The sequence below is a fragment of the Impatiens glandulifera genome, chromosome 1 (assembly GCF_907164915.1).
Source record: "Impatiens glandulifera chromosome 1, dImpGla2.1, whole genome shotgun sequence".
Lineage (NCBI taxonomy): Eukaryota > Viridiplantae > Streptophyta > Magnoliopsida > Ericales > Balsaminaceae > Impatiens > Impatiens glandulifera.
In genome coordinates, this window is record NC_061862.1 from 4390023 (window position 1) to 4402360 (window position 12338).

Below are 12338 nucleotides of genomic sequence, written 5' to 3' on the forward strand. Positions count from 1 at the left end.
AAGGGAAAAAAAACACAGCAGTTTTTTGGGGTTGTTTTTTTCTCTCTCTTCCAGCAGTTCTTCCTCCATTGAAGCAGCAATTCCTCCATTGCAGCAGCCGGTTCTTCTTCTGATTTCCTTTATCTCTTCTCCATTTGGTTAGCCATCTTTAGTGATGATGATAATGTATGTGAATGACAAGTTAGGATGAGGTCAATTGATAAATTCTGTTAGATTACCTCTAGGCTTGTATTGAACTACATTGTATACCCATTTGATATAGTGGATGATTTAAGTGGCCGAAGTGTCGCGTGGTTTTTACCTAATTTGGGTTTTCCACGTAAAATCTTGGTGTCCTGCTCTCTGTTTCTTTGATTGTTTGATGCTCAATTGTTTTGGCTGCCTATTTGATTACACAAAAGGGAAAAAGAATTGTTAGGCCTTGTTGTAGCTTGTTTATTGCTGAATTGCTAAACAGGTGCTATTATTCGATTTCTCCAACAAGTGGTATCAGAGTTGAGTTCGTTTGGTGGTGATTCTTGTATAATTCAAATGGAAGAATCGTTGAGCAGTAATGAAACGATGATCAAACTTACAGCTACCAATTACACAATCTGGAAGTCACGGATGGAGGACTTATTGTGTAATTATGATTATGAAGACACTATTTTGGGTGATAAAGGAAATCCAAAGGCTATGGAAGATGGAGATTGGAAGAAGCTGAACAGAAAGGCAGTTGGTAAAATCAGGCAATGGGTTGACAATAGTGTGTATCAACATGTGGCTACTGAGGTTAATGCTCATAAAGTGTGGACTATTTTGAGTGAGCTGTATGAGAAGAACAACACTCAAAACAGAGCATTTCTATTTAGGAAGCTTTGCTCGTTGAAATATCAAGATGGGTCTTCTATGTCTGAGCATCTAAATGCTTTTCAGGGGATTCTAAATGAGTTGGCTGCGATATGAATGAAATTTGATGACGAGCTTCATGCTATGTGTTTGATTAATTCTCTGCCTGATAGTTGGGAAACACTTGTGGTTTTAATTACCAATTCTGTTCCATAAGGTAAGCTCACTTTGAAAATGATGAAAGAGAGCGTGCTGAATGAAGAGGCTAGAAGAAAAGAACAGGGCTTCTCGACTCCAAGTCAGGTGTTCGTGACTGAGAAAAGGGTTAGAAGTAAAAGTAAAACTCCAAAGAATCGCAGTGGCAGTTCAGACAGGTCACGAGGAACATCTAGCTCGAGAAAAGAGATTACATGTTATCATTGTGGCAAGCCAGGACACAAGAAGTATCAGTGCAGATCTTTGAAGCGGGAACAAAAGAAGAATAAGCAAGATGGAAGTAGTAAGGTTGCAGATGTGGGTGGTAACGACATCGATATTGTTTACGATAATGATAGTATCAACCTTGTTTCTCAAGATACACAATGGGTGGTAGACTCAGGTGCTTCTTATCATGTCACCAATCGTTGTGATATATTTGCTTCTTATACTAGTGGACAGTTTGGTTCAGTGACGTTGGGAAACCATGTTACGTGTAAGATTGTTGGAAAAGGAGATGTCTGTTTGGATACTAACACTTCGTGCAAGCTACTTTTGAAGAATGTTCGACATGTTCCTGATATTCGGATGAATTTGATCTCTACTGGTATTCTTGATGATGAGGGCTATCATAGTTACTTTGGTGAAGGAAAATGGAAACTCACTAAGGGATCTTTGGTGATAGCTAAAGGAAAGAAGGTCGGTTCTCTTTATGTGACAGAGACTAAGTCTTACGGGGGAGAAGCAAATGCAATTAATGATTGTTCAGCACAGCTTTGGCATAAGAGACTTGGTCACTTAAGTCAGAATGGCATGCAAGTTCTCTCCAAGATAATCGATCTCCAGGGTTTAAAGTCCACAGATTTGAAGACATGCACATATTACTTAGTTGGTAAGCAACATAGAGTTTCCTTCAAAAGTTTCTCTCCATCTAGGAAGCCCAATATCCTAGATATGGTTCACACAGACATATGTTTTATGGATTCCTTAACTTTAGGTGGTGCTTATTATTACATCACTTTTATCGATGATTGCTCAAGGAAGGTGTGGGCATATTTCTTGAAGACTAAGGATCAAGCATTGGATTACTTCAAGTTGTTTCATGCTTAAGTGGAGAGAGAAACTGGGAAGAAGTTGAAATGTGTTCGTTCGTACAATGGTGGCGAATACAGAGGACCATTTGTGGAATACTGTAAAAATCATGGGATCAAGCTTTTGAAGACTGTGCCAAAAACACCTCAATAGAATGGAGTCGCAGAGAGGATGAACAGGTATATCAATGAGAGAATTTTGTGTATGTTGTCTCATGCTAAGTTGCCAAAATCCTTTTGGGGAGAGGCAATGAAGACAACGGTTGATCTGATAAACCTTTCACCCTCAACTCCTTTAGATGGCGACATTCCAGAAAGAGTTTGGAGAGGTAAAGACGTCTCTTATGATCACTTGAGAGTTTTTGGTTGTAAAGTGTTTGTTCATGTTCCTCGAGATGAGAGAGCTAAGCTTGATAGCAAGACGAGACAGTGTATCTTTATTGGGTATGGCCACGGAGAATTTGGGTACCGATGTTGGGATCCGGTTAACAAGAAACTCATTAGAAGCAGAGATGTGATATTCTTTGAAGATCAGACCATTGAATACTTTGAGAAAAAGGAAAAGCCGAAGTCTACGAAGAATGAATTGCCTGACAATGGTAGGATTCGTACACCACAATCACAGCCCAATGATGTGGAAAATACCCAAGTTGAGGTTGATGAGACTCCTCTAGTTGATGCTGAGCCAACAGAGGAAGTTGAACAAGATGATGATAGTTCTTTAGAGCCACCTGATGATCAGCATATTAGAAGATCTAGTAGGCAGCGACAACCTTCTAGTAGGTATCCTCCCAATGAGTATGTGATGTTGACTGACGAGGGAGAACCAGAAACCTATGAAGAAGCATTGTCTCATGAAAACAAGAACAAGTGGTCGGTGGCAATGCAAGAAGAGATAAATTCCTTGCAAGAGAACGAAACTTATGACTTTGTGAAACTTCCAAAAGGAAAGAAGACTTTGAAGAACAGGTGGGTATTCAAGTTGAAGCACCAAGAGAATAGCTCACAACCTCGATACAAAGCAAGACTGGTTGTGAAGGGCTTTGGACAGAAAAAGGGGATTGATTTTGAAGAGATCTTCTCACCGATTGTGAAGAGGTCATCCATCAGAGTTGTGTTAGCATTGGCTGCTAGTCAAGATTTGGAAATTGAACAACTGGATGTGAAGACTACATTTCTCCATGGTGACTTGGAGGAAGAGATCTATATGGAACAACCTGAGGGTTTTAAAGTTAAAGATAAAGAAGATCTTGTCTACAGGTTGAGGAAAAGCTTGTATGGGCTCAAGCAAGCACCTAGACAATGGTACAGGAAATTTGACTCCTTCATGGAAGCAAATGGGTATAATAAGACTACTTCTAATCACTGTGTTTTCATCAAGAAATACGGTGTTGATGATTATGTTATTCTTCTGCTCTATGTTGATGATATGCTAATTGTTGGGATATTGCGGAAATTGAGAAGCTCAAAAGGGATTTGAACAAGTCTTTTGCGATGAAGGATTTGGGTTCAGTTAAGCAGATCCTAGGCATGGAAATCACAAGAGATAGAAAGAACAGAATACTTTGGCTATCACAGGAGAAGTACATTGAGAAGGTACTTGAGAGGTTTGCAATGAAAAATGCAAAACCGGTTTTAGTTCCACTTGTAGGTCATTTCAAGTTGAGTTCTAAACAATGTCCTACAAGTGAGAAAGAGAAAGATGAAATGAAGAATGTACCTTATGCCTCTGCAGTTGGTAGTCTTATGTATGCCATGGTATGTACAAGACCGGACATAACACACGCAGTTGGTGTTGTAAGTCGGTATCTCTCCAACCCTGGAGAAGAACATTGGTTGGCTATTAAGTGGATTCTGAGATATCTTCGGGGATCTTCGAAAGCACATTTATGCTTCGAAAGTGATACTCCTATTTTGGAAGGTTTTACAGATTCTGATATGGCGGGTGATGTTGATTCAAGAAAAATTGTATCAGGTTTTTTGGTTACCTTTGCAGGCGGTGCTGTTTTGTGGCAGTCAAGGTTACAAAAGTGTGTTGCTTTGTCTACTACAGAAGCTGAGTATATTACAGCTACTGAGGCATATAAAGAGGTGTTATGGATGAAGAAGTTCCTACAAGAGTTGGGCCAAAAGCAAGAGAAGTTTACTTTGTTTTGCGACAGTCAAAGTGCAATTCATCTCTCAAAGAATTCAGCTTTACATTCGAGATCCAAACACATCGACGTGAGATATCATTGGATACGTGATGTGCTTGAGGCAAAAGAGCTGAACTTGGAGAAGATTCATACAAGTGAGAATGGTATCGATATGTTTACGAAATCCTTGCCTAAGGACAAGTTTGAAGATTATCGGGAGAGAGCGGGTTTATTGGAGCCCGCGAAGTTGCGCTGACGGGGGAGATTTGTTGGGTCAGCTCATTTGGCAGCTGGGCCTAACAAATTAATAAAGCCCATTAGGGCATATTTAATTAAGGAAAAAAAAAACACAGCAGTTTTTTGGGGTTTTTTTTTTCTCTCTCTTCCAGCAGTTCTTCCTCCATTGAAGCAGCAATTCCTCCATTGCAGCAGCAGATTCTTCTTCTGATTTCCTTTATCTATTCTCCATTTGGTTAGCCATCTTTAGTGATGATGATAATGTATGTGAATGACAAGTTAGGATGAGGTCAATTGATAAATTCTGTTAGATTACTTCTAGGCTTGTATTGAACTACATTGTATACCCATTTGATATAGTGGATGATTTAAGTGGCCGAAGTGTCCCGTGGTTTTTACCTAATTTGGGTTTTCCACGTAAATTCTTGGTGTCCCGCTCTCTGTTTCTTTGATTGTTTGATTGTTTGATGCTCAATTGTTTTGGCTGCCTATTTGATTACACAAAAGGGAAAAGAATTGTTAGGCCTTGTTGTAGCTTGTTTATTTCTGAATTGCTAAACAGGTGCTATTATTTGATTTCTCCAACACCAAGTGCCAAGTGCCAAGAGGCAAGTGTAAATTGCAAAGTGCAAAGTGCAAAGTGCAAAGTGAAAAAAGCGCAAAGTGCAAAGTGAGCCAAGTGCCAAGAGTCAAGAACTCTTCCCAAGTAGAATTTCGAAGAACTATGTGGAAGTTAGATACTCTCAATATCCTTTACCTAACATGAGGGGAGTGTAGAATTATCTATCAATCTTCCTAGCCTAAGGGGATGACCAATCGCCTAAGTAGGCCCAACCTAAGTAATATTCTAGTAAAGGAAGATGTATTCTAATTTAAGAAGGGATATTTTAGTTAAGAAAAGGAAATTATTGGTTAAAAAATGATATCTTAAATTAGTATAATTAATTTGTAATTGGAAGGAAAATCTTAAATTAGTAGGTCATAAATCTTATAAATACTTTAAATGTGGACATGACACGTGTCCGAAATTTTATTATCTTTTCATACCGTAAATTTGACAAGTTTATATCGTGTAAAATTTTCATTGTTCTACTTTGCAATTGGCTGCATAGACAATTGCAATTTGCTGCCTAGACCAATATATATATATATATGTATAAAGATTGTATTTGATAAAATTAAAAATTAAGATCTAATTACTGATATTTAGTAAGTTATTTCAATATTTAAAAATAATAAATAAAATTATCAAATAAAAATATTTTAAATTTAAGTATTAATATATAAGTTGATAATATTTTAAACTAATGTCTAAACCAATTACATTAATACTAATATTATTTATGTTAATTAATAAATTCATTATATTTCATTATATAACTAGATAAATGTAATTTATATTAAATATTAAAATAAAATATCAAGATTTTTTTTTAAACTCGCATATTAGACAATGATTTGCAATTTATTCATATAAATTAAACTATAAAAGTTTGATATGTGGTCTTGAAGACTCCATCATTTTAGTCCACCGTTGTTGATTATTTTGAGTAATATTATCAACTTTAAATTGTTCAAAAAATAAGTCTCTCCTATATCTCTTTTCGATAAAATTATGTAACGCTGCACAAGTGATTACAATATTTCTTTAGGTTTGAAAATTGTACGGCGCCATCTTATCCAATATTGGAAAACGAGTTTTTCAATACGCCAATGTACATTCAATGACATTTCTTAATTTTTCATGTTCTTGATCAAATAATACTTCGTTCGAGTTTGACCACCTCGTTGAAAATCAGCGAGACAATAACGCACATTTCGTTACGGCGACATAAATCATTGAGTATGAGTATATGCAACATCACATAAATAATATTCATTAACAATTTAAAATAAACATATATAAAGTTATTAATATAAATAAATAATTTTAAAATATAGAATAATAATTTACTTGGTTTTAGAAAGGGAAAATTTGACAATGGATTAAGCATTGTCTTAGTTAACACCTTAGAATCATGTGCCACTCCTTCCCATCCCGCCCAAATAAATATAAATATCATATCGAAATCACATATAGCAGCAATACATTTTGATAGCATTTCCCCTTTCCTCTTCCTCTATATCGAACTTGTTCATTTCTCAAAATAACGACATGCACTAAAGTTTCATCTAATGCACCTAGTGCCCCTAAATAAATGTTAAATCAAATTATGAAATAAAAACTCAAAAAATTATATATTTATATTAATATTTAAACATTACCTTAAATACTTCTCAAAGAATATCGTTAAAAAAGAATGAGAAGAATATTGTCAAAACTTACTTTTAGGTTGTTTTTCTCAAAACTAATATGATAAAACTATAATATTGTCCGCGTGGATTAGGGCTGCAAATGAGCCGAGTCGAGCTCGAATTTGCTTGAGCTCGAACTCGACTCGATTTAGTATTTATTAGCTCGACTCGAACTCGAGCTCGAACGAGTTTATAAATTTGAGCTCGAGCTTGACTCGACTATTTACCTATAAGCTCGGCTCGACTCGAAAAGCTCGAACTCAAGCTCGAATTCAAGATCGAGTTCGAGCTCAAACTCAAGCTCGAACTCAAACTAAAATTTATTTTCAAAATAAAATATCAAACTTTCATGCATATTCAACATTTAAAACATAATATTTAAAATTGAAAATATGAAAAATTTATAACTATTTAAAATTCCAAAATCATAATAATCAAAAAGCATTCAACCACAATTACTAGTCAAAATTCTAAAATATAAAATTCTAAAATTAAAGTACAATACTATATAAATTGTTTGAACATTCAATATATTAATATTTTTTAAGTCACGTTCTTCAAGCATAGCACAAGTACACCTACCTGTATTTAAGCTTAAAAATAATTAATATAAAAAAACATGTTAAAACAAATAACTAAAATTTAACTTACTTTAAGGTTTAAGGGTAAATACGGACAAAAACAAATTCAGCCTATTTTTTATTAAATATTATTATATATAATTAAATTATTTGGGTACAAATATAACAAGAATTTATTGACTTATTTATAGAAAAAATCTATTAATTTATTTATATATTACAATATATTATTAATATTATAAATTCATTTTTTCTTTCAAAATATTATATATAATATATACTAACCTTTTTTTATCTCTTCATAATATATATACAAAATATATACTAACATTTTTTTTTTATCTTTTATTATATATAATATATTAATATTTCAATATTATATATAATATAATATAATATTGTTTACGCATAATAGTGTTTTTCTGCATAATAGTGTTTTTCTATATAGATCTATGATCAATATATATTAAAAATATTTTTCTATATATATGAACACTATTAATATATATAATAGTTTTTTTCATATAGATCTATGAACAATTAATATATATAATAGTATTTATAGATCTATCAACATGAACCATCTATATAAGCACAAATTTCTCATAATACAAAAAAAATTAAAGTTATTTAAAAGTATAAGCAATAACTATAGTAGAAATGAAAATGTATTTCAATTTACCTGTAGGTTTCTTGTGAATGAATGAGAGAAATAATGTAGATGAGAGATAACATAAAAAAAATGTATTAGCCTATTCTGAATGAGTGAAAGTAATGATGGAGACGAAAGAAGAAGAAATAGTGAAGAAGGAAGAAGAAGAAGAAATGGTGAAGATAGAGGAAGAACAAGAAGAAAGAAGAAATGGTGAAGATGAGGAAGAAGAAGAACGGTGAAGAAAGAATAAGAAAAGGAGATGAAGAGTTTTATGACATTAGAAATTAGGGTTTTATTTTATGACAATATAATATAATAATGTGGATTATGGGCATTCTATATGTGCTTTGAAAATAAAGAGAAATTTCTATATGGGCCTTCTATATTATTTAAAATTTTAAGTTTTATATTAAATAAATAAATAAATATATTATATATTATCGGGCTCGAAAAAGCTCGACAAACCGTCGAACAAGCATTATATGAGCTCGAGTTCGGCTCGAATATTAAACGAGCCGGCTCGAGCTCGGCTCGAACTCGATCAAAGTCAAGCTCAAGCCGAACTTTGATTGAGCGGCTCGCGAGTAGCTCACGAGCGGCTTGACTCATTTGCAACCCTAGCGTGGATAGAAACACAAAGCTAAAAAAGAATGGGAAGAATATCGGTTGTTTATTGTGTAGAATAATATTCGATTTGAAATTATAAAATTTATGTGTTTGCGAAAATTCATTTATATATATATATATATATATATATATATATATATATATATTCTCCTTTGATATTATAGAATATATTGTTTGCTAATAAATTAAACTACAAGATTTTCAACTAATATAATAAAAAAAAAATATTAAAGTTAGTTTCAAACTGAATTAACTAAGTGTATGCAATTTAGATTAAACCAATTTATAAGTTGGTAATATTATGTTTTTTTTGTCAAATTTATAAGTTGGTTTTGAAATTATTATTATTATTATTAATATATATTTTATATAAGAGTTTAATATAATTATATAAATATATAAAATATAATTTTAAAATAAATTTATTGAATTAATCTGACTTTAAATAAAGTTAATGAATAACGGTCGGTCACACGCGTTTCAAATTAAAACTATAAATACAGTAGTCCGCCCATCTCTCTTCTCTTCTCGGATGAAGAGGAGATCTGCTCCAGGTTTACGCTAGTTGGAGGAAAAGCGAGGGATGATCGTATCATCCATCCACCCCACCGTTTCTACGCGTCTTCTCTTCTCTTCTCTTCTCGGTCGGCCTACCGGAGGAGCTCTCTCTGCGCCAGATTTACGCAGTTGAGAGGAAAAGTGACCGGAGAGTGAAATCCACCCGACCGTTCCTTCTTTCTAGATTATCCTCTGGTCAGTCAGTCTTTTCATTTCATTTCTTCTAGATTATTCCATCCTAATTAATGGCTTAAGACAAACCCTAATTTCCCAAACTTTCTTTCTTGGTTTGATCTATGTATTCGTCAATAATTATGTTTCTTTAGTTGATGAAATTCGATAATGACCTGATTCTTCTTGATGAAACGCTAATCTGGGTTAGTAACCCCTGTCTCTACTCCATTAAATAATATGTAGTAACCCCATATGTCATCTTAGCCCTCCCGAATTAGTTCTACCAAACTCTTGTACTAACCCAATAAATTCGTCAAGGGCCGCTCTCGATTTCTCCGTCGTTTACATGAAATGAATTTCCTTGATCTTGGTTTGGTTAGATTTATTCTGACGAATCTGTCTGTACTGGGAATATTGGGGGAGGATCTTATGATATACCGATGTCTTTTTTCTATATCGGCAGAACAGGCCAATCCCCCACTGGATTCGTCTCCGCACTGACAACACAATCAGGTATCCATAAACTATGTCGATCATCCTTATGAATTTGACTAATCCATAATCTGATGATTTACAGGTACAATGCCAAGCGCAGACACTGGCGCCGAACTAAGCTAGGGTTTTGAGAATCTTTCAAGTTACTTTATTTTAGGTATTTTGCCTTGTGTCATTTTTGAGATTATGATGAAACTTCTTTTCTTGTTATTTTCTTTTGCAAGATACGATTCTCTGAACTACTGATGTTATTCCGTTTGAATCGAAATGTTTGATTTTCAATTTGATTATCTCATTTGGCTGTGTTTTGAATCATCAAAGTCTATTTTGTTAAACAATATATTTCAATTGGCAACATAATATCCTGTTATAGTTCTTGAATTGAATCTGTAATCATTTGAAATTGTTATACCCATAGCCAATGAAATACATGCTAATTTGAAAACAAATTGTTTATTCATGAGACAATTTGATTAGGGTACAAGGGAAATGATTTTAAACAAGAATTTCAGAATTTCTTTTGCTGAATCATTGAATAATATCCTAATTATTCAATTCAATGTAGTCATGAATTATCACATATTTTAATTTTTAGCCTCTCTTCCCTTTTCAATATATCAACATTACATTCAACCATTAAAGTACTTGGGAATAAATCTCTCTTTTCTTCTGCGCGAGGTTTACGCCAAGCCAATTAGAGGAAAAGCAAGCGAGGGATGATCGATCGATCGGATCCACCACCGAATCCTCCGCGTCTCTCTGCAAGAATTACCCTTTCAGATTGAGCCGAAGCATCCATTGAAGATGAAGGAGAAAAAGAATGTCCTATTGCCAGCTCCTCTTATGTAGCTTTACTTTCAGTATTACTTCTGTCCAACGAAATCATCGGATTCAAACATGTAAGTGACTTCACTTCTAGATTCACTCAATCCCTAACATTCTTCTTCTTTAATAACTAATAGATCTAAACAGGAAAACATTTTGAAATCGGTGTATCCGAAAATGAAGGCGTCAATGGTGTCGAAAATTGGGGAAATAGCGGTGAAAATGATGAGCGATGGTAGTAAGAGAAGAAGATTAGGAAACTTTCAGGTATGTGCTTTGTGCAATTGCTGCGGCGCCGGCGGTGACGGTTATTGTTTACCTTTTCCTTGCTGTTATGCCATTAATTGTAATCTTCCAAACAAGTCTTTTGGTTTCTGTTCTTTCACTCCTAAAACCTGCAATTGCTTCGGTTGCCATCTATAAGGCTTAGTTTGATTCAAACTTATTTGTTATATTTTATATGCGTATTATTTCACTTTTATTTTCAATTTATTTGTCAAAATCAAACATGTTCCATTTCATTTAGCCAATTGAAGGATTCGGTCGGTAGGAGCTCTGCGCCAGTTAAGAGGAGAAGTGTGATCGGAGAGTGAAATCCACCACCTGACGACCGTTCCTTCCAAATCATCCTCAAGTCGGTCAGTTCTTCTTATCTCATATCATTTCTAATAATTAATAGTTCAGACAAACCCTAATTTCCCAAACTTTTTACCCTGTTTGATCAATCCATGTATTTACTATAATCATGTTTCTTTAATTAGTTGATCAATGAAACTCTTTCTTGACGGAAAATGGATGAAGGTTCGCCCCATTGCACCTCAAAACATTATTTGGTTTAAAGTTTTTTTTTGGGGGCAAGCTGATACTATTTTTTGGATATGATCGAGATTTTTCATTTTGTATAAAAATTAGTTTCTTCATCAATATCCCCAAATTGTAGTATAACTTTCTGTTTCATTTGAGAATGTTTTAATTCTGATTTTTTTACACAAATGACAAATGTATCTTTTTCATATTCATATCTTGCTGCTGCGTTAAGAGAACCTATGAGTGCATTGTTCTAGGTTTGATGTACTATCAGCCAAGCAAAAGGGAAATAATGGAGGAAGATATATCTGCCACCCAGTATGAAGATTACACGAAAAAAATCCAATTTAGGTTCATACCCTAATTCAGGTTCATACCTTTTATTTACTAGTCAATTTTCAGATAGATTTATGCCTTGTTTTTGTATTCTCACTATTGAAAGTGGTTTCTTTATCAAAACTAGTCTTTATGTTCAACTTTTTGTTTTCTTTATTATGTTGCAGCAATTTGAGTGTCCATACCTCGAGTGTAAATTAATTTTCCTTTGCATGATTCTATATAAAGAACCTTCATCTGCAATGGTAAATACTAACAGATTATTTTCTCATAGGTTAAAACCCAACCCAATTCGCGTGCATTTCCTTCGTCTATAAACGAATGAGTACTCCCACTATCAATCAAAATAAGATCTTTCCTTTTTTTGAGTTGCCCTAAAATATTGGTTGAAACGCTAATAGAACTTCATTCGTGAATACATCCCTCCATGTTGAAACCATGTGGTCCATCGAATAATTAGTAACCCATGTTCCAGCTCGGCCCGTAAAAAATATATAGC

At 33.9% G+C, this 12338-nt stretch overlaps 1 long non-coding RNA gene across 1 annotated transcript; it reads left to right on the plus strand.

The window, feature by feature from the left end:
* The first annotated feature begins 9789 nt into the window (after positions 1-9789).
* LOC124922220 lies at positions 9790-10175 on the plus strand. Its single transcript, XR_007097777.1, has 2 exons — positions 9790-9889; positions 9954-10175. It is a non-coding gene; the product is annotated as an uncharacterized LOC124922220 (long non-coding RNA).
* The last annotated feature ends 2163 nt before the right edge of the window (positions 10176-12338 follow it).